Below are 19482 nucleotides of genomic sequence, written 5' to 3'. Positions count from 1 at the left end.
AATATCCAGAATCTACAATGAACTCAAACAAATTTACAAGAAAAAAACAAACAACCCCATCAAAAAGTGGGCAAAGGACGTGAACAGACACTTCTCAAAAGAAGACATTTATGCAGCCAAAAAACACATGAAAAAATGCTCACCATCACTGGCCATCAGAGAAATGCAAATCAAAACCACAATGAGATACCATCTCACACCAGTTAGAATGGTGATCATTAAAAAGTCAGGAAACAACAGGTGCTGGAGAGGATGTGGAGAAATAGCAACACTTTTACACTGTTGGTGGGACTGTAAACTAGTTCGAACATTGTGGAAGTCAGTGTGGCAATTCCTCAGGGATCTAGAACTAGAAATACCATTTGACCCAGCCATCCCATTACTGGGTATATACCCAAAGGACTATAAATCATGCTGCTATAAAGACACATGCACGCGTATGTTTATTGCAGCACTATTCACAACAGCAAAGACTTGGAACCAACCCAAATGTCCAACAATGGTAGACTGGATTAAGAAATTGTGGCACATATACACCATGGAATACTATGCAGCCATAAAAAATGATGAGTTCATGTCTTTTGTAGGGACATGGATGAAATTGCAAATCATCATTCTCAGTAAACTATCGCAAGGACAAAAAACCAAACACCACATGTTATTACTCATACATGAGAATTGAACAATGAGAACACATGTACACAGGAAGGGGAACATCACACTCTGGGGACAGTTGTGGGGTGGGGGGAGGGGGAAGGGATAGCATTAGGAGATATACCTAATGCTAAATGATGAGTTAATGGGTGCAGCACACCAGCATGGCACATGTATACATATGTAACTAACCTGCACATTGTGCACAAGTACCCTAGAAATGGATATTTTAAGAAAAGGGTAATAAACCCTAAAATAAATCTCAAAACTTTTTTTCATTAATTTAAGTAGAAGAAACAGGATGTTTTTAGCTACTTATTCATCTTAGAAATTCTTGCATGGTTTAATTGGCCCTGCATATACATGGAGTGATAGGTGGTAGTTCCCTCCCTTCTGCTCCGAATTAGGGGGCCAGAATACCACTTCCCTTCTTTTCTCATGGTCTTATTGGCATTACACTGTGTTTTGATGATAGCTGGTTTAAGGCAAAAGACATAAAGGGAATACTAATGGTCTACATTTACGTGGTTTAAAGAAATCATATATTGTTGTATATTAAAGGTATCAATGTAAATATAATTATGCCCTTTTGCTACATTAAAACTTGACTGTAACATTGAGGGCTATGGTTTTAAAACTGGTTATGTGAGTGGAAATGCATGGTTCCTGAAACTATTTTCACATTCCCTGAGGTTTAGTAGAAGCTTCAAATTTCCTGTTTCTCCAATTGAACTTCAATGCTTATCTAAGGTCCATGTTAAAGTAGCTGAAAAGCTTTCTTTTGAAAAAGAAAGATATCCATAGCTAAAGTGTAGTTGGAAACCTCCATGAAATTCTTTACCTTCACATACCATATTTTTATGTTGTTTCCTCTTTATAACAATTTAAATCAATCTTGAACATTTTGTTGACTTTATTATGTTTTCTTTGCCCAGATGCTTTCTTCAGTCTACAACTCCCACATTTTCCATAACACCACTTATCACATTGTACATTTATTTTCTTAGCATTATGTAGAACAAAATTTCACAACTGGCCATGAAACAAGGGCACAGGGAGAACTGGGGAAAACATAGTATTTTGGAGTGTACCTCAGTGAGAGAGAAATACATCTAATTGATATAGACAAGGTCTAGATAATAAGTAAGCAGCAGGTGTCTCTTTCATGCACAATCCCCCTCTAAAAGCACTTGAAAGGGTTAAATTTTGAGACAAAAGAGACAACTCTAAAACTTCAGGATCTCGGCTTACTCTTGGTCATTGCTCATGTTCTACCAGACATTGTCCCAAACAGCTAAAAGTGTAAGCCTTGATCTCTGTGGTATTTTATAACTTCAAAACAAAGGAGCTCAGAGACGGAAAACTGAGGCTCAGAGAAGTCAGGACAAGGTGGTATCACAAAAGAGGAACACTTGAAATACCAATTGATCTTTCCTCCTACCTTTAAGTTGAATGGCTCATAAATTATCTCATATGTCTCCACATATTACAAGAAATAAAACTATATGGTTGCATGGTCCTATGACTAAAATTCCCATTGCAAATCTACAGACAAAAATCTCTTCTTCATGTTTCTCATATGAAGTCTAAGCTACATCTGACTTCAGTGAAGATGGCAAATAGCTGTTCCTCTTCCTTAAGCTCACCGTATATTTAACAAAAACTCTATTAAATAGCCCTTCCTCTCTCTTCCTTAAGCTGCAATTAAATTATATGTTATCATTATTTTAGGTTGGCATTTATCTTACACAATTAGCCTCTTTTTCTGTTCTGTGTCTTTTTACAAGGAGTTTTGTAGGTCATAACGTGAGTCAGTGCAACATGAAGATAAATTGCTTGGAGTAGGGAAAAAACAGAAAAAAAAATGGGATTGACAAAGAGGAAAGGAAATTGGTCAGGTTAGCTAATGAGCCAAGAATGTGAGAACATATATTTACTGATCTTTTTTCTTCCTTTCTGCATCTATAATGTATCTCCATTTAACAACCTCCTGGGCTTACAAATGTATAACAAGAAAAAAATATGTGAAGATTACTTTATTGTCCCTAATTACCAATTTTGCCCTGGCAACCATCTACTAAAACTACTAATAAAAAGAAGCATGATTTGTTTCTCCTACAGTTGGCTGAATTTAGTTAAATTAAAAATAAAGTGTTATTGACATTAGCTTCAGAAAATAAAGATCCAAAGCTGACTTGAGCAGTGATTTAACCAGAAAGCGATTAAATTCTATGAATATATATGACAGGCCTTATGTCTGAAGATTTTTATATTGACTCTTCTTATGGGCCTTGTTTTAAAAGATGCCAGAAAAAATATCTAATAATCTAAGGCAATGGCTAATGGAAATGCTACTGTTACAGCTCGAAGGTAACATATTTGTTTAAGAAATAGGTGTACTAGCCTTCCCTGAGACTCTTTTTCTGTAATTAATGATTAGTTGTATTTGTACTATAAATGATGGCGTTTGGATAATGATTACTGACCCGTATGCAGCTCCCAAACCACAGCAAACTTTGAAAATTCAATTACAAGTCCAGATGCTGTATACTGCATATGTAAACTGTTTCAGGAAGGAAGATTGCATATTAATAATTTAGTCTATGTGGGTTATCTCTGCAGGCTAGTGGATATTTTGCAGAAATAGTTCTTGGGGAAAGCAAAAGGTATACGTATACAGACACTAGACTGTTTCAAGTTTATTTCAACGTACAGCTACATTACATGTTTACTCTTATAATTAGTATTTTTGTGTCAATTATTAAAATCTCTCCATTTTTTAAAATTACTTATTTGATTAATATCTTTCAAAGATAAAAATAAATCTGAAGTATCAAGCTGTGTATTCTTGATGCCACAGAATATTATGTCATTTTTATGTGCTCAAACTGACTTCCTTCTGATTATAGAGTACAGAATAGCAATTGACATTTTTTGGAAAACTGTAAAAACCAACTTTCATAAATGAAGACCACCACCAACCAAAATTTATATCTAGTAGTAGACATGTACAATTTAAAAAAAAATTAGCATTTATTAAGTTTTACTGCTTATTATAGTTATTAAACTATTTACCCAATCATGTATTTTCTAGACACCTCCTATGAACCAGGATCTGTACTTGCTGTCCCAGTTATAAAGTAAAACAGCCTGTCCTTCCTGCACTCAAGGAGACAGCTCCATAAGTGGGGAGCTTGTTGAAAATGCAGAATTTGGGGAACTATTCACAGAGATTTTATTAAGTTACACTGAAAAAAGCCTGAGAATAGCTATGATCTCCTGTCTGGTGATTTGGATGTGATAGTCTCTTGAACATATTTTGAAATACACTTGCCCAAAGAATGGTGAAATACCCAGCCATCCCTCCTCATGTGGCTGCTGAGGGAGATATATGCATAATAAAAAAAACTGCCAAAAACAAAGTCTCCTGTTCCTTTTTTTTCCATTTATTTTTTTCTACCACTTCAGTTCACATCTTTTCTTCCATTTAATAGTTTTCTGCTGTTAGACAAGACAACAGGAAATCTGGATGCTCCATTCCACACCAAATGAATCAGGACCTCCAGGTGAAAAAAAAAAAAAGTGGAGATCTGCTTTTTCTTCTTTTTCTTTCTTCTTTTCATTAATCTCTATTTGGAGAAACACTGGTCTTGGAAATGAATTGACATAGTAACGTGACCTTAGACAAATCAATTAAGTTTCTTGACCCCTGACTTTTTTTTTTATCTGTATAATGCTATTTTTACTAAGGATTTATTAATGTCCTTCCAGCTCTGGTATTTTCTTATTGATTCCAATTACATTTCAGCTTTATTCATTTTCTTTTTGATACAAATTCCTTTGATAGGAATGTCTTTAAACAAAAGTTTTGAGATTTAAAAAAACTGTAATCTTTGATAACTTCTACATTTATCATCCTCCTTATTTTAAATTTATTTTCTCTTGTTTATCACTAGCTAATCTTCAAGTCTTGAAGTCAACTCAGACTGGAAAATATATGAAAGCCCTGTTCTTGTTTCTTTCGTATGTGCATTTGCTTTTTATAGAAATCTGGAAAAATTAACAAATTATAAAATGGTTTAATAATTATTTCAAGTATCTTTTCTAGGGTTTCTAATTGCTTTTCATTCATTGGATATGACAGTTCCAAATATATTCACCTTTGTAAATGAAGAGGATTGAATTTTAATCAGAAGAATGAGAAAATAAAAGTGCTATGATTAGAAAAGCTTGAGGATTATTCTAACCAGCAAGCAAACATCTTTAAAATCTTCAGAAGAATTGCAAAATTAAAAAAAAAATTATGTGGCAAGAACTCTCCATTGGATAGATAAATACAGGTAATAGATATCTTTGAGGTAAAATAGAACCTCAAATTAAATAGATTAATGTAAGAATTTAAAAAATGCTGATGAACTTGATATATTACAATAATGCTTCCTGGGCTGAAGGAAATATAAATAGGAGCAAGCCACAGTGGAAAAAACATACAATCTGTCTCACTGGGTGAGAGAGTTGTCCTGAAAACATATGACACCTGGAATGCCCTTTTCTCCAAGTATGCAAGTCCTCCAAATATCCTGAGGCTAATATAATGCCATCAAGTAAATGAACTTTGTTTATATACATGGGAACTTTTTAAGAAATCAAAACAGATTAAAATTCTCGAAAGCAGTATGATTGATCAATAACTAAATCTATCCATAACTGAGAATTTGCACAACCTGGGCAACAAGGATTTTCCAGGAATAAATTGCTATTCATCCATAGTGTGTAAATGACTCTTCCAAACGATTTTGAGCGATGTCACCATTTTATCTTATTTTTGTCTTCCTGTTCCATCTTCCACTGTCTCAAACTCTCTTTACTTCGTTCCTCAGGAACAGCTTTCATCTGCTCTTACTTCCTTTAAATATGTGATAATCTTTGCTCATTGACTCTATTTTCCTAAGATATGGTTGTTCTAATTGATTTTACCTCAGCTGACATTAGGAGCATTGTAAAAATTAATAACAATCTTACACAAGAATCTTTCTTAATACTATGAAATATAATCAGGTTTACCATTTTTATAAATCTCTTTGTTTAGAGTAAAACAGGTGATGATATGGCTTTATCATCAAGGGATTCACCTCAGTGCTAACCTAAAAAGAGAGGAAATTAGTTCTGATATAGGATCCAAACACAATTAAGCATTTTAACTCATGCATACAACAATCTGTCTCAATCAACTGCTACTCTTCTGTTTTACAATGAATTTCCTTCTTTCAATTATTTTCTAAGAAGCATTCTATTTTTGTCATAAAATATTGATTTCCCTGAACAAAAATTCATGAAGGTACCGCATAAGCGTGAAGACTTTAGATTTATGTATGATTTCTGAGCAGGGGCTATTAATTTTGGTTGACTTTGAGAGAACATTTGAATTGATTAGTATTAACTATTTTTAAATCAGTAGAGACTGAGTTATCATATACATATAGATGTGTATATGCATATGTGTGTATGTTTCTTCTTTTTTTAAATAGTGGGAGTAATGGGGTAAGATAAACTCATATAGACTAAAGAAAATAAACTCGTATAGATTAAAAAAATAAGTTGACAAATTTGAATTGTAGTATACAGAAGTACAACCTATTATAAATGTATATATGTATTAAGTATGATGAGTAACTACTCCTGTAATAACTATGTCTCCAAAAATCCTTCCTGGAAAATTGTTTTCTCCTAAATGTGCTGCTGCAGTTAACTTGTATTTTCCTATTGAAGCACTATTGCAATATGCTATGTTGCTTACTTGCTTGAGTACACGTTACTTGAGTAAACTCTGTGACAGCAGGGAGGGACCACACCTCTCTTTTTCTCATTCTTTTTTGTCCAACACCTTGTCTAATATATGAACAGACTTGTGGCTTCATAAATACCCACTGAAATAAATGAGCCGCATATTTTAGGCCCTGGTCACTTCTGCAAAGTCATGCTCAACCTCAATGCCAGTAATCTGGTATGTTATTTTTTGTTATCTTTTTTTTCTAACAGTGGAATAAGTATTGCAGTGATTTTATATTATTATGTCCTATGTTATTGACCTTAACACTTCCATTGGATACCTTAACACCATCTGTTCTATGCATCACTGCAGAGAAAGGTTGATGAAAGATTGATACCTGTCATCTTAGGAAGTCATTTGTGCACTGATTAAAGCAATTATAGGTGGGATAGTCTCTGAAAAATGTCCATTTTCCTTTTGTAAAGTAATTCTGTTATTTATGTCATGTCTCCATTGATGAGCCCACTGTCTCTCAAACTATTCACTAGCCAGTTTCTAATTTTATAATCTCCAAACCTTTGGAATTTGCCAACACAATAGAGCATTAGATGATTTTCTTGGACTTCATGCTTGATCTGCTTCAATCTATACTATTTGTTATAAACCTTGATGACTGACAGATCAGACCTATCATCTTGGATCCTCTGTAGTGGCATAATTTTGTCTTTGACAGATTATAACTTAAAATGGCTGAGAATACTTTGTCAACTTTAAAGTGTCTCTGCAACATTTTCAAGTATATCATTTTTGTCTTAAGCACTACAAAATACCTTTCCCTTATGAGAGTCAGTTAACTATTTTTAACTAGTTGCATTAAAAAGTGAAAACTAGGTTGCATTAAAAAGTGAAAACTAGTTTTCATTTCTAAATATGCTATTCTCTTCTAAGTAAATTAGGATAAAGTACTTTCTACTGAAAATCAAAATTATAAATCTGTTATCTTCAAACTTACTATGTACTTGTGAGTTTTTTATGTTAGGGAGTGCTTGAGTATAATGGGAGATCAATATAAAACCTCGTTTAAGAAACAATTTTGCATCTGAAATGATGCCTAATAGCTGAGGCAGTAGAAGTGGTGACCATTCCTGATAAAATTCTTCTTCATGAGTAAAAAAAATTCAAGACCAATGTATTATGAATCTGATTTTTTTCATATTTATACCAAAATAAAGAATGTTACATTATGAAATCATGGCTTGTTTTTACTGAGAGTGTTAAATTGTGGAGAACCAGTTATTTTCTCATAAGGCTTTTTGTCTGTGGTTACTGTTCAGTTACAATTGATGTCCTTAATGGCAGTGGAAACATCCATATCCACCATATCAGTCACATTCCAAGTAGCTGACTGTTGAATGCTTGGTGCATTAAGTAAGAGGCATCGACCAAGAATATTGAGAAAATTAAAGGGTTGTTAGAATAGAAAAAAGTTGAAAAAATATGGTTAGTGAGAAATGCTGTATAGTAGCATCCTTTAAATTTGACAGAAAAGTTGATTTCATCGAGAGTAGAAGAGTGGTTACAGTGTCATTTTTAACATAAGTTGAATATGTACTTAATTTTTAGTAGGAATGGTGTATTCTCTGAATTTGTAGATAAAAGTTATTTTTATTTAATCAGTTTCTACAGCCTTTCACCTTTCTTATCCATTTTATCTATCTATAAATGTTTATCATTTATTATCTTGTATATCTTCTTTTACATTTCTTATATGGATCTCTTGGAGTGAAGCGACCAGATGGTAGACACTCTTTATGAGTAGCTGTGATGTGGGTGTGCTGGGAAGGGAAGGGCATGGTCCCTTTAAATGATACGGAAGTGGGGAAGGGAAGTGCTGGGTAAAGGAGGGCATGGTCCCTGCCTAGGGCTTCACCTGCCTTCTGCCCAAATGTTGCATTTCCTAAGACCACTCTTGGCTGCTAAGCCCTCATCCTGTGTCTATAAAAATCTCTGAGACCCTAGCAGGCAGACACACAAGCGGCTAGACATCGAGAGGATGTCAAGAGGAGCACGCAAGTAGAAGATACCGGCAGTCCAGCAGGCCATCGGCCAGCAGAATGATGCAGAATTTGGCCAGAGCAGTTGGAGAAGCTCCACAGCCCCACATCAGGGAAAAACCATCTCCCTTCTGGCTCCCTCATCTGCTGAGAGAGACTGCCACTAAATAAAACCTTGCACTCATTCTCCAAGCCCAGGTGTGCGCCAATTCTTCCAGTATATCAATTCAAGAACCTGGGGTACAGAAAAGCCCTCTGTCCTTTCAAGAAAGTAGGGGGTATAATTGAGGTGGTTAACACAAGCCTATAGACGGCAAAACTAAAAGAGCACCCTGTAACACTTGCCCACTGGGGCTTCAGGAGCTGTAAACATTCACCCCTGGACACTGCCGTGGGGTCGGAGCCCCACAGCCTGCCCATCTGTATCCTCCCCGAGAGGTTTGAGCAGCAGGGCACTGAAGCAGCAAGCCACTTCCTCTGTCACATGCCCTGCAAGGGGGACAAGGAAACCTTTACCCTTTCAGGTGCTATCACATTAACTGTATAAGTAGTCATTCCACAAATATAACTTGAGCTAAATTTAATAGATGTATTATGGAGATTAATTGGAATAAAAAAATGCTTCAAGTACAATCATTTCTTTTCCTCTGTTATCTGGGACATAACCAAAAGTTAGAAGTTCAATATTAAAAAGATGATTCTCACACAAACCTAGGATAAACGTATTATAAGACTATATACAACTCATTAATGAGGGAACCAAAAAGAAGGTAAAACTGGTTTAAAATACATTTTGTGGAACTGGCATATAAAGAAAGACAATGTAGGGAGAAATGTTAAAATAAGACTGCTAGATAAAATACAGCACTTGTTAACGGCCTATAAAATAATATGTTAATCTTTCATGTTTTCTTTTCTACAAAGAAAAATCTACAAGTTGGCAGTAAATTCATACAAAGTTATATACATATATTAATTGTTCTGTTGGGTGTTTGTAAGCCAATGTTCAAGCTTTAATGTTCAAGTTTCAATGTTCAATGTTGAGCATTGAAAGTTACTTCCACACTGTCTGTGCTTTTTTTTTGAAGTTTTTAATGATTTTGTTAAACAGAGTCAATAAACTCTTAAATAGGGCCTAATAAAAATGTCTGCTTTTTCCCCAACTGTTTATATGGAAGAAATCTTTAACTCCTTTATCCAAAAGAAAACAACTGCTATCATGTTTGTCTCTCTAGGCTGTGAATGGTAGACTTGAATCCCAAAATCTAAGGGCCAACCATAAACTGCAACCAGAATGTAAGAAGACTTAATGAATTCATTTTCTCAAGAATTTTGCAGAAGAGTCTCGGTAGAGGAATTAAGAAATTAGTCACTATAATATACAGACATTGGTGAATAGAGAGTAATAGATTAGACCTATATAAGGAGTCTGGAGAACAAAAACAAACATTTCTTTCCAGAGCCTTGGGGTGGTGGGAGGGGAGAGCGACACAAGGAGAAGCATATGAATACACAGCCATACTTGGATTGTTTTAATCTCATTCCAGTAGAATTGAATGACTGGTTTGCAAGAACACTGCTAAAGGTCAAAAGTATAGGCTACTCCGAAGTAACCTCTGAATATCTAAAAGATGCTGTGTAAATCAAGCCCTCCAACATGATTGTATTAATATGTTTAAATGCATATGCAAAGGCAAAGACATGTTGTCTCATTTGTTAATTACTTCAAAGCGTTAGGTCTTGGGTTCACTAAATTTTAAAACTTGATATTTTTATATATTACTGTATCTTAAAAGAAAAGCAAAAAATATGAAAAAGCAAAATCAAATATTTTATAATATAAAGTGAAAAAAGGGCATTATATCAAATTTGATGTATTGCGATACTAACATGTCACATCTAGTTTAGTCTGATGTCCTGTTAGGTTTCATTGCCTACATGCTACCATAACTAGAGGTGACAGTTTAGAACATTTTATGTGTTAAAAGGCATAAATAGAAGTAAATTCTTTACAATATCAGGCAGGGAATTTTAAGTCAATTGGTCTAGGCTATCAAATACAAGTGAAAAAATTTCTAAGTGCACAAGGAAAAGGAAAAGCTTAGCTTCAAAAGTTGTGCTACTTTATGCTATCAAATTACATTTGAAAGAGGACTGATTATTTCAATCCTGAAACATATACACACAAGGGCAAAAGATCATTTTTAAACACAGCAGGCTTCTCTAAGTCCTGCTACAGGATCCTACTTAAAATGGCAAATGCAGATTTCATTGTGATGTTGATACCCTGTTCCTTCCCCCAAGGCTTGCTTTTCAACTTTTCTTGCTTGCAAATTTTCATCCTATGGTGTCAAGTAAGCATTTAGAGGATTTCACTTGGGATAATTCATTCTTACAGTCAGACTCAGTTGTGTGTGCAACAATGGCCTATCTATTCTGACATTATCGGAAATGAAGAAATGATTTTTTTTCTTTCAGCAGATGGTAAGCCTCATAAAATCTTTGTTTCAAACACCTTAAGAGTCCTATGTATTTCCTAGCTACTTTTAGCTTAAAGTATTGTACTATTTGGTGACATGTTCAGGGTAAAAATATTTACATCCTATAGATTCAAATAAAAAATTGCTATAAATCATAGGCAAAAATTAGTGGTTAGATCATCCGTTAGAATATCTGCCAATGACAAGGTTATTTCAATATCTAGATTGATTTTATATGTTGAAAATAAAATGCTACAACCCTTTTCTCTGGAGGGCAAATTTAAAAATAAATTTAACCTATTTATGGGGGCATTAATTTAAAAATCAATTACTTGTTTTACAAATGAGATGTGGAAGAACTACAGAATGTTAGAATTTAAGTTTTTTTTTTAAAGTATTCAGCCTACTATATCATTTTATTTATGTATTTTATATTGCAATGAATATACATTTAAACAGGGACAAGTAATTTTTCTAAAAGATAAATTGAAAAGATAAAAGTGAGAATATCCAATGAGTAGACATAATTTCAGCACACTGGTATCACAAATTTTAATACCTAGCCTTATAATTTCTAAAGAATGTATTATTAAAAGAAAGAAAATTATTATTTAAAAGATAAACTTTGCTCCCCCAGGCTGACTTCCGATGTCCTTGATTTTTTTTTATACTTCGTATTTTAGATAATTTTATCTTCTTATTTTCTGTTCACGATATCTTCTACTTCTAACTATGTTGCTAGCCATATTTCATCTATGTTAATAAATACCTAAAGATATCCAGTGACCTTTAGATTACATCATTTTCATTGATAGGATCCTAATTCCCAGCCCCAAGTTCTTCCTTCAGACAATGTTGGTTCTAATTTTCAGAATTTGAGCGAGTAGAAGAATAAGAAAAAGACTTGGTGTTCGGGACAAGGGATATATGTTATAGTGACACAGTTGAGAGTATCAGAAAGTGTATAGAACTAAATTGGCCCCACAACAGTGGAGGGCCCGAATGTTTAACAGCAATGACCCCTACATAGTAGAATTTCAGGTGACAATTTTATTTTCAGATTAATTGATTAGTTGGCTTGCCTTTATTGGATAATTTTACTATTTTGGACTTGTATTACCTATAAAATATTGGCAAATTCATTTTTAAAAAAGACACTTAGAGATGACTGGGATTCCATATATTTGGAGTAGCAGAAAAATCCCCAATTAAACAGTGACTACAAACTATTGGAAGCAAATCTAATGAAGTTCACTATCTACCTGGAATATACGGATTTGGGAAGAAAAGCTTCATCAAGCCAGATAGACCTAAAATAAACAAAAATAAAGGCATTTGCAACTTTTTCTTTTGATAAGTTTTTTTCTACTAATTTTTCATGTGTCCCCAGCTTCCGCTTATTACTTGCCACTCTAGTCTTCTCTTTCTTTTTTCATTATTGAAACATAGTCAATCACATGTTTTTGTCTAATCAACTTACTATTTATTGATCTCCTAAAGAAGACATTCTTCATATATTAGAACCCTGTTCTACAGTTTTTATCATAGATTGATAGTACCTCTCACTTATTTTCATGTTCTAGGCAATGGGTAGCTTTGTTCTGCAGCTAAAATATTCTATGAAACTATGATCAAAAGTGCCACGAACAAAAGTGAATGGACTTTTGATGAGAATGTGGGGTTCACTAAGTGTGTTGCATTCTACATGTAAAATGTAAGTTTTGGAGTCAAGATTGGAATACAGATTTTAACATATATTATAATCTACCATTACAAAGTAAAAGTAATCTGCCATTGTTTTTAGTGGCAAAACCACAATTGCTTTTGCACCATCCTAATACTTTCCATATATGATCTTAAATAGAAAGATATAACTAGAGACTTACTCATATTTAAAATGAAGATAAATAATAATATTGATAAAGTTGTCTTATTTTATCAAATGAGATAATATGTAAAATTTTAAGCACAATGTTTGAAATATAGTAAATTTTCAATGAATATATTCTCACTACTAGTTAGTATTTTATACTGTAGGTGTATATTTTTGGAAAGAGTATGCAATAAATATTTAGCAGTTCTTTTTGTCAATTTTCTTTGATGGAATAATGTTTCTAAGTTTGAATCAATGAGGTTTAGGTGAACCTGATAAATCTGCAAATTCTAGAAGTTGTCCATCACCCAGTTCTGACTAGTGCATTCTAACTGGATGGTTGTAATTAATTTGTCCAGATATGAACATGTGACCCAATCTAGACGTAAGATTAAATCTTAGCTATTCCCTAGATGAGAGAAATAAAATTCTGACCACATCATTTTATTTCCTGACTCTAAAACTAGCTATTAATTCTAGACATTTTAGTTATACACAATTGTGTTGGAGAGCTATCTCATATCAACTTATGAGATCTGACTATTAAATTTTTGGAAATATTGTGAGGTCATTTTTAGACACAGAAATTATTTAAAATAAACATTTTAATTTATAATTAAATTATATTAAAAATAAGGAAAATAAATTACTTAAATTCATCACTTCCCAAGTATTTTGCTATATTTTGCTGTGATTTATGCTACCGAAAATATTTACATACGTTTGTATCATGGCAACACTATATAATGGCAAGCTAATGTGCAGCTCTCCAACTTCCTATTAGTGTCCTCAGGTTGTAGCTTGTAATTCAGTCATGAAGAGAGAATTTACAGCATGAAAATTAACACCACATATCAGGGTTCGATTTAATATTTTGTTGATTGTGTAGAATAAAAGTAATTAATAAAAGTAAAAATAAACAATGAACAAAAGTATGTTAATAATGCAAATTATTTTTTAAATTACGTCTGTAACCATTATATTGTGAACCGCCCCAACATACACAGACATATTATCCTTGTATTAAAAAATTATGATTCTCAGAACAGTGATTGTATCATTGGTGAACAAGTAAAGGTTTTAATTTTACCTTTATCTTACCATTAACGTATATAAAAATAGTAACCAATATTCATATTGAAACTCTATTCATTTGCTAATTGCAGTCAGTTATCTATGGATTTAAGAGTCAGGCAAAAATTAACAAAAACTCCCCCTGAAAAGGGAACTAATATTTTATTACTTGTACATTATATGCTATGCATCTTTGTATAAGTAAAACATTAAAAAAATTTGCATATAAAATTTTTGAGTGATAATTCCTTTTTTTTTTTTTTCTGAGGTGGAGAGTTGCTCTGTCGCCCAGGCTGGAGTGCAGTGGTGCAGTCTCGGCTCACTGCAAGCTACGCCTCCCAGGTTCACACCATTCTCCTGCCCCAGCCTCCTGAGTAGCTGGGACTGCAGGCACCCGCCACCATGCCCGGCTAATTTTTTTGTGTGTTTTTAGTAGACGAGGTTTCACCATGTTAGCCAGGATGGTCTCGATCTCCTGACCTCGTGATCCACCTGCCGCCGCCTCCCAAAATGCTGGGATTACAGGCGCGAGTCATCATGCCCGGCCAGATTCTGAAATTTTAGAGAAGCTACAAGCCTAGTCAAAAAAAGGTTATTATTGCTCAACCTCAAAGGCAAATTCTGTGATGTGAATCTCAAGCTGTTACTTACTAAAGTATGACATTTCTCAGGAAGACAACTTTTCTCAATACCTTTCTAAAATATGATCAATGTTAAAAAAAAAGAAAACCCAAGACCTGTCTATCTGATGTCTTCAAGAGACCCATCTCACATGCAATGGCATCCATAAGCTCCAAGTAAAGGGTTTGAGAAAGATCTACCACACACAGAAAATACAAAAGTGCAGGAGTCACTATTCCTATATCAGAAAAAAGACTTCAAACCAGTAACAGTAAAAAAGAGCAAAGAAAGGCATTACATAATGATAAAGGGTTCAATTCAACAAGAAGACTAAGCTATCTTAATTATATTTGCACCCAACATTGGAGCACCCATATTCATAAAACACATACTTCTAGATCTACAAGGAGCCCTAGACAGCCCACACAATAATTGTGGGGAACTTCAACAACTCACCAGCACTATTAGACAAATCATCAAGGCAGAAAACTAACAAAGAAATTCTGGACTTAAGCTTCACATTTGGTCAGCTGGACCTAATAGACATCTACAGAATTTCCCATTCATCAACGACAAAATACACATTTTTCTCATCTGTATATAGAACATATTTCAAGATGGACCACATGCTCAGCCATAAAGCAGGTCTCAATAAATTTAAAAAATATATAGAAGTCATACCAACCACATTCTCGGAACACAGAGGAAACAATATAAATCAATGCCAAGAAGATATCTTAAAATCACAAAATTGCAAGGAAATTAAACAACTTGCTCCTGAATAACTTTCAAGCAAACAACAAAATATAGGCAGAAGTGAAAAATATTCTTTGAAACAAGTGAAGAGAGACAAAACATATTAAAATTTCTGGGATATGGTGAAAGCAGTGTGAAGAGGAAAGTTTATAGCTAAACACCTACCTCAAAAATTTAGGAAGATTGCAAACTAATGATCTAACATCACATCTAGAGGAACTAGAAAAACAATAACAAGCTAACTCCAAAGCTGGCAGAAGAGAAGTAGTAACTAAAATCATTGTGGAGCTGAATGAAATTGAGACCCCAAAACCCATACAAAGAATTAACAAAACCAAAAGTTTATTTTTTGAAAATATAAACAAGATTGTTAGACCACTAGCTAGATTAACAGAACAGAGGGAAGGTCTAATTAGGTACAAAGAGAAATGAGAGGTGACATTACAACCAATCACACAGAAATACAGAAGATCCTCAGAGACTATTATAAGCACCTCTATGCACAAAAACTAGAAAATCTAGAAGAAATGAATTCCTGAGAACATGCAATCTTTAAAAATTGAATGGGAAAGATATTGAAACACTGAACAGACCAATATTGAGTTCTGAAATTGAATCAGTGATTTAAAAAAAAAAAAAACCTGCTAATCAAAACAACTCTAGACCAACTGGATTCACAGCCAAATTCTACCAGATGTATGTAGAAGAGTTGTTACAAATTCTACTGAAACTATTTCAAAAAATTAAGAAGAAAGGATCTCCCCCACAAGTCATTTTACAAAGCCAGCATCACCCTAATATCAATGCCTGGCAAAGACACAACAACAAAGAAAACTACAGGCCAATATCTCTGATTAATAGAGATGCAAAAATCTTCAACAAATTACTAGGAAACCAAATTCAATACCACATCAGTTAATTCACCAAGATTAAGTAGGCTTCATTCCTGGGATTCAAGGTTGGTTCAACATGCGGGATTTAATAAATGTGATTTACCACATAAACAGAATTTAAAACAAAAAAACATGACCATCTCAAGAGATGCAGAAAAATATTTTAATAAAATCCAACATCTGTTTATGATAAAAATTCTCAAGACACTAGATATTAAAGGAACATGCTCCTTAATAACAGCCATCTATGACAAACCCATGGCTGACATCATATCGAACAGGCAAAAACTGGAAGCATTCCCTTAAGAGCTGTAACAAATTATGGATGGCCACTCTCACCACTCCTATTCAACATAGTTCTGAAAGTGCTAGCCAGAGGAATCAGCAAGAGAAAAAAAAAAAAAAAGGCATCCAAATAGAAAAAGAAGTCAAACTCTCTCTCTTCACCTGATATTATTCTACACCTAAAGACTCCTACAAAAGGCTCCTGAACTGATAAATTATTTCAGGAAAGCTTCAGGATACAAAACCAATGTACAAAAATCTGTCACATTTGTGTACCCCAATAACGTTCAAGCTAAGATTGAGAACAAGAACATAATCTCATTTAAAATAGTTACAAAAATTAAAATACCTAGAAATACATCTAACCAAGGAGGCAAAAGATCTCTAAAAACTGTAAAACACTGGTAAAAGAACTCATATATGACACAAATGCAAAATTATTCCATGCTTATGAATTGGAAGAATCAGTCAGTATTGTTAAAATGGCCATATTGTCCAAAGCAATCTACAGATTCAATGCTATCCCTATGAAACTATGAATATCATTTTTCACAGAATTAGAAAAAAAAAAAAGACGATTCTAAAATTCATTTGGAGCCTCTAAAAGCCTGAGTAGTCAAGGCAATTCTATGAAGAAAGAACAAAAGATAAATATCTAATATCCAAATTGTAGTTGTAGGTAAGCCATGGCATTTTGCCTATGCCCTTTCCTTTTCATTCCGTAGTAGGTTTTACAATTGCAAATGTCTCACGTGTGTGCATACATATCTGTGTATGTGTTTCCATGAGTGTGCATAAACTAAGAAAGCCCTTTTAGTCCACATTACCTGGGAGCCATTAATAGTCATATGATAAAAATAAGTATACAAAAATAAAAATTACCTTTACAGAAGCTAAAAATCAACAGAGTGAAATCATCATTCTTAATATTCATGGAAATGTGGAGACACACCCTCTATTTCCATAAGATGTCCAAACAATGTTTGAGTTAAGCTTCTCGAATTCTCAATAGTTTACACAGATGTCAGTTCATAAGCAGTACACACAGAACATGGAGACTAGTATAATTCCTGAAGGGTTAATTTACAAATGGATGGATTAGGGTTGGGGCAGAGATACCACAAAGGATAGTGAAGTAACCTGTCACTTTCTAGCAGCCATTTCCTTACCACAAGCACATCTGAAGGAGAAGGTGCATTACTCATAATCAGAAGTAAAACATCCTGTACAGTCTGTGTTTTGTTTGAATCAGTGGTTAAAGATGTAGCTACTTACAGGGAAGAGGTAAGATGGATTAGTATATTGGTCTAACTCTTCATCCTTCGCAGCTCCTGTTACAGGTTCACCATGAGCTGAGGCCAATCAGGAGTCAGAGGATGCAGAAGACACAATGTACATTAAAAAAGGTAATGGGAAAAAATGGCACATGAATCTAAAGCAGCAAATAAGGTATCTTTCACAGTTTAGAAACATTAGCTTTCATAGAGATAACTTTTTCAAACACATACATGAGATAGTGTCTCTAAAATGCTTAGGACAATGTCTGGCTTGCATGAAAGAGGTTCTAAAAATTTGTTAGGTTTGGCGGGGCACAGTGGCTCACACCTGTAATCCCAGCACTTTGGGAGGCCGAGGCAGCGATCACCTGAGTTCAGGAGATTGAGACTAGACTGACCAACACGGAGAAACCCCGTCTGTACTAAAAACACAAAATTAGTCAGGAGTGCTAGCGCATACCTATAATCCCAGCTACTTGGGAGGCTGAGGAAGGAGAATCGCTTGAACCCAGGAGGCAGAGGTTGCAGTGAGCCAATACTGTACCATTGCACTCCAAGCTGGGCAACAAAATCAAAATGCCGTCAAAAAAAAAAAGAAAATTAGATTCATTTTTCTTCCTATATTTGCAAAATTTTCCAGCAAGAATGAGTAAATAGAAGAATCAAGGGCCCTTTTCTCTCAGAAGAAAGCATTTACTATGTTAAAGGGACATAAGCTGCATGTTGATGATACATCATTACATAAATATTTGACAACATCTGCTCCTTTATGAAGTAATTGGCATCAAGATTTAATCTATCAAATACATTTACTATGTGCCATTTTGTATAAAACATATTTATATTGCTTTGAAATGAGCAGATATTTGCAATGATACTGTCCTTGAGTGGAGTGTTCATATTACTTTAATTTGGTCTGATAATAGTGGGTAGCAAAATCTAATGGTTGTGGGACACAAACTCTGTTAACATTGCTAACTGAGGTACGCATTCAACTATTTTTGTATATACTTAATAGTTTTTGATGCTTCCTGGTGTACCTCTTGCTGTGGATTTCCAGCCAGTGCCAAAGATCTTGTTTGTATATACATATATTGAGTAGATATAGCAAAGTAAATAGTTTCTACAGGACTCCATGTCATTGATTTCACACCGTGATAGGCAGCAGTTGTTCCAGGATCTCTGCTAAAACTCCTCATATCTAATAGCACTGCAAATAAGAGAATGGACTTTATTCATGCCAAAGTCAAACAGAATCCTCTAAAAATTTAAGGGAATAATGGTCTTAATGCAAATATTTCTTTTCTGAATTCTAAAATATAGCTTTAGAAATTTATTGGAAAAAAATATATGTATCGTCTACTCTTGATACCTTGAAGAAAAATCTGTCCTGAATTTTTGTACATTTTTCTCTCTAGAAATAAATGAAAAAGTATTTTAGAAGACTACTTTACCAGAACTGTTAACATCTAGCAACTTTCAGTTGTATGTGATTTGGGGAAAGAGAAGAGGAGAGAGATAAGGTATTAGATACATTTTTGCCAATGACATTTAGTAGAAAAAATTAAAATAATATGGGCATAGCATCTCTAACCAAGCACAATTTCATTGCAAATATCTGCTCAGCTCAAAGCAATATAAATCTATTTTGTATCAGCTCAAAGCAATATAAATCTATTTTATATAAAATGTTATACAGGAAATATATTCAATAGCTTCAATCTTGATGACAATTACTTCATAAA

General features: G+C 33.9%; 1 long non-coding RNA gene across 3 annotated transcripts in view; it reads right to left on the bottom strand.

Annotated features, from left to right (window-relative positions):
* Positions 1–4014: 4014 nt before the first annotated feature.
* Positions 4015–19482, bottom strand: part of LOC129051302 (uncharacterized) — a 33117-nt gene continuing 17649 nt past the window's right edge. For 2 of the 3 annotated variants that reach the window (XR_008515448.2, XR_008515449.2), the window contains exons 2-6: positions 18778–18947; positions 17736–17812; positions 12221–12268; positions 5719–5798; positions 4015–4303 (exon numbers count right to left, since the gene is read on the bottom strand). This is a non-coding gene — a long non-coding RNA (uncharacterized LOC129051302). The remainder of the gene's footprint in view (positions 4304–5718; positions 5799–12220; positions 12269–17735; positions 17813–18777; positions 18948–19482) is intronic. The other variant, XR_010138143.1, reaches the window with a different exon arrangement.

Source organism: Pongo abelii, chromosome 19 (assembly GCF_028885655.2).
Source record: "Pongo abelii isolate AG06213 chromosome 19, NHGRI_mPonAbe1-v2.0_pri, whole genome shotgun sequence".
NCBI classification, from domain to species: Eukaryota; Metazoa; Chordata; class Mammalia; order Primates; family Hominidae; genus Pongo; species Pongo abelii.
Note: the sequence above shows the minus strand (reverse complement) of the source record. Positions and strands in the feature narration are given on the sequence as shown.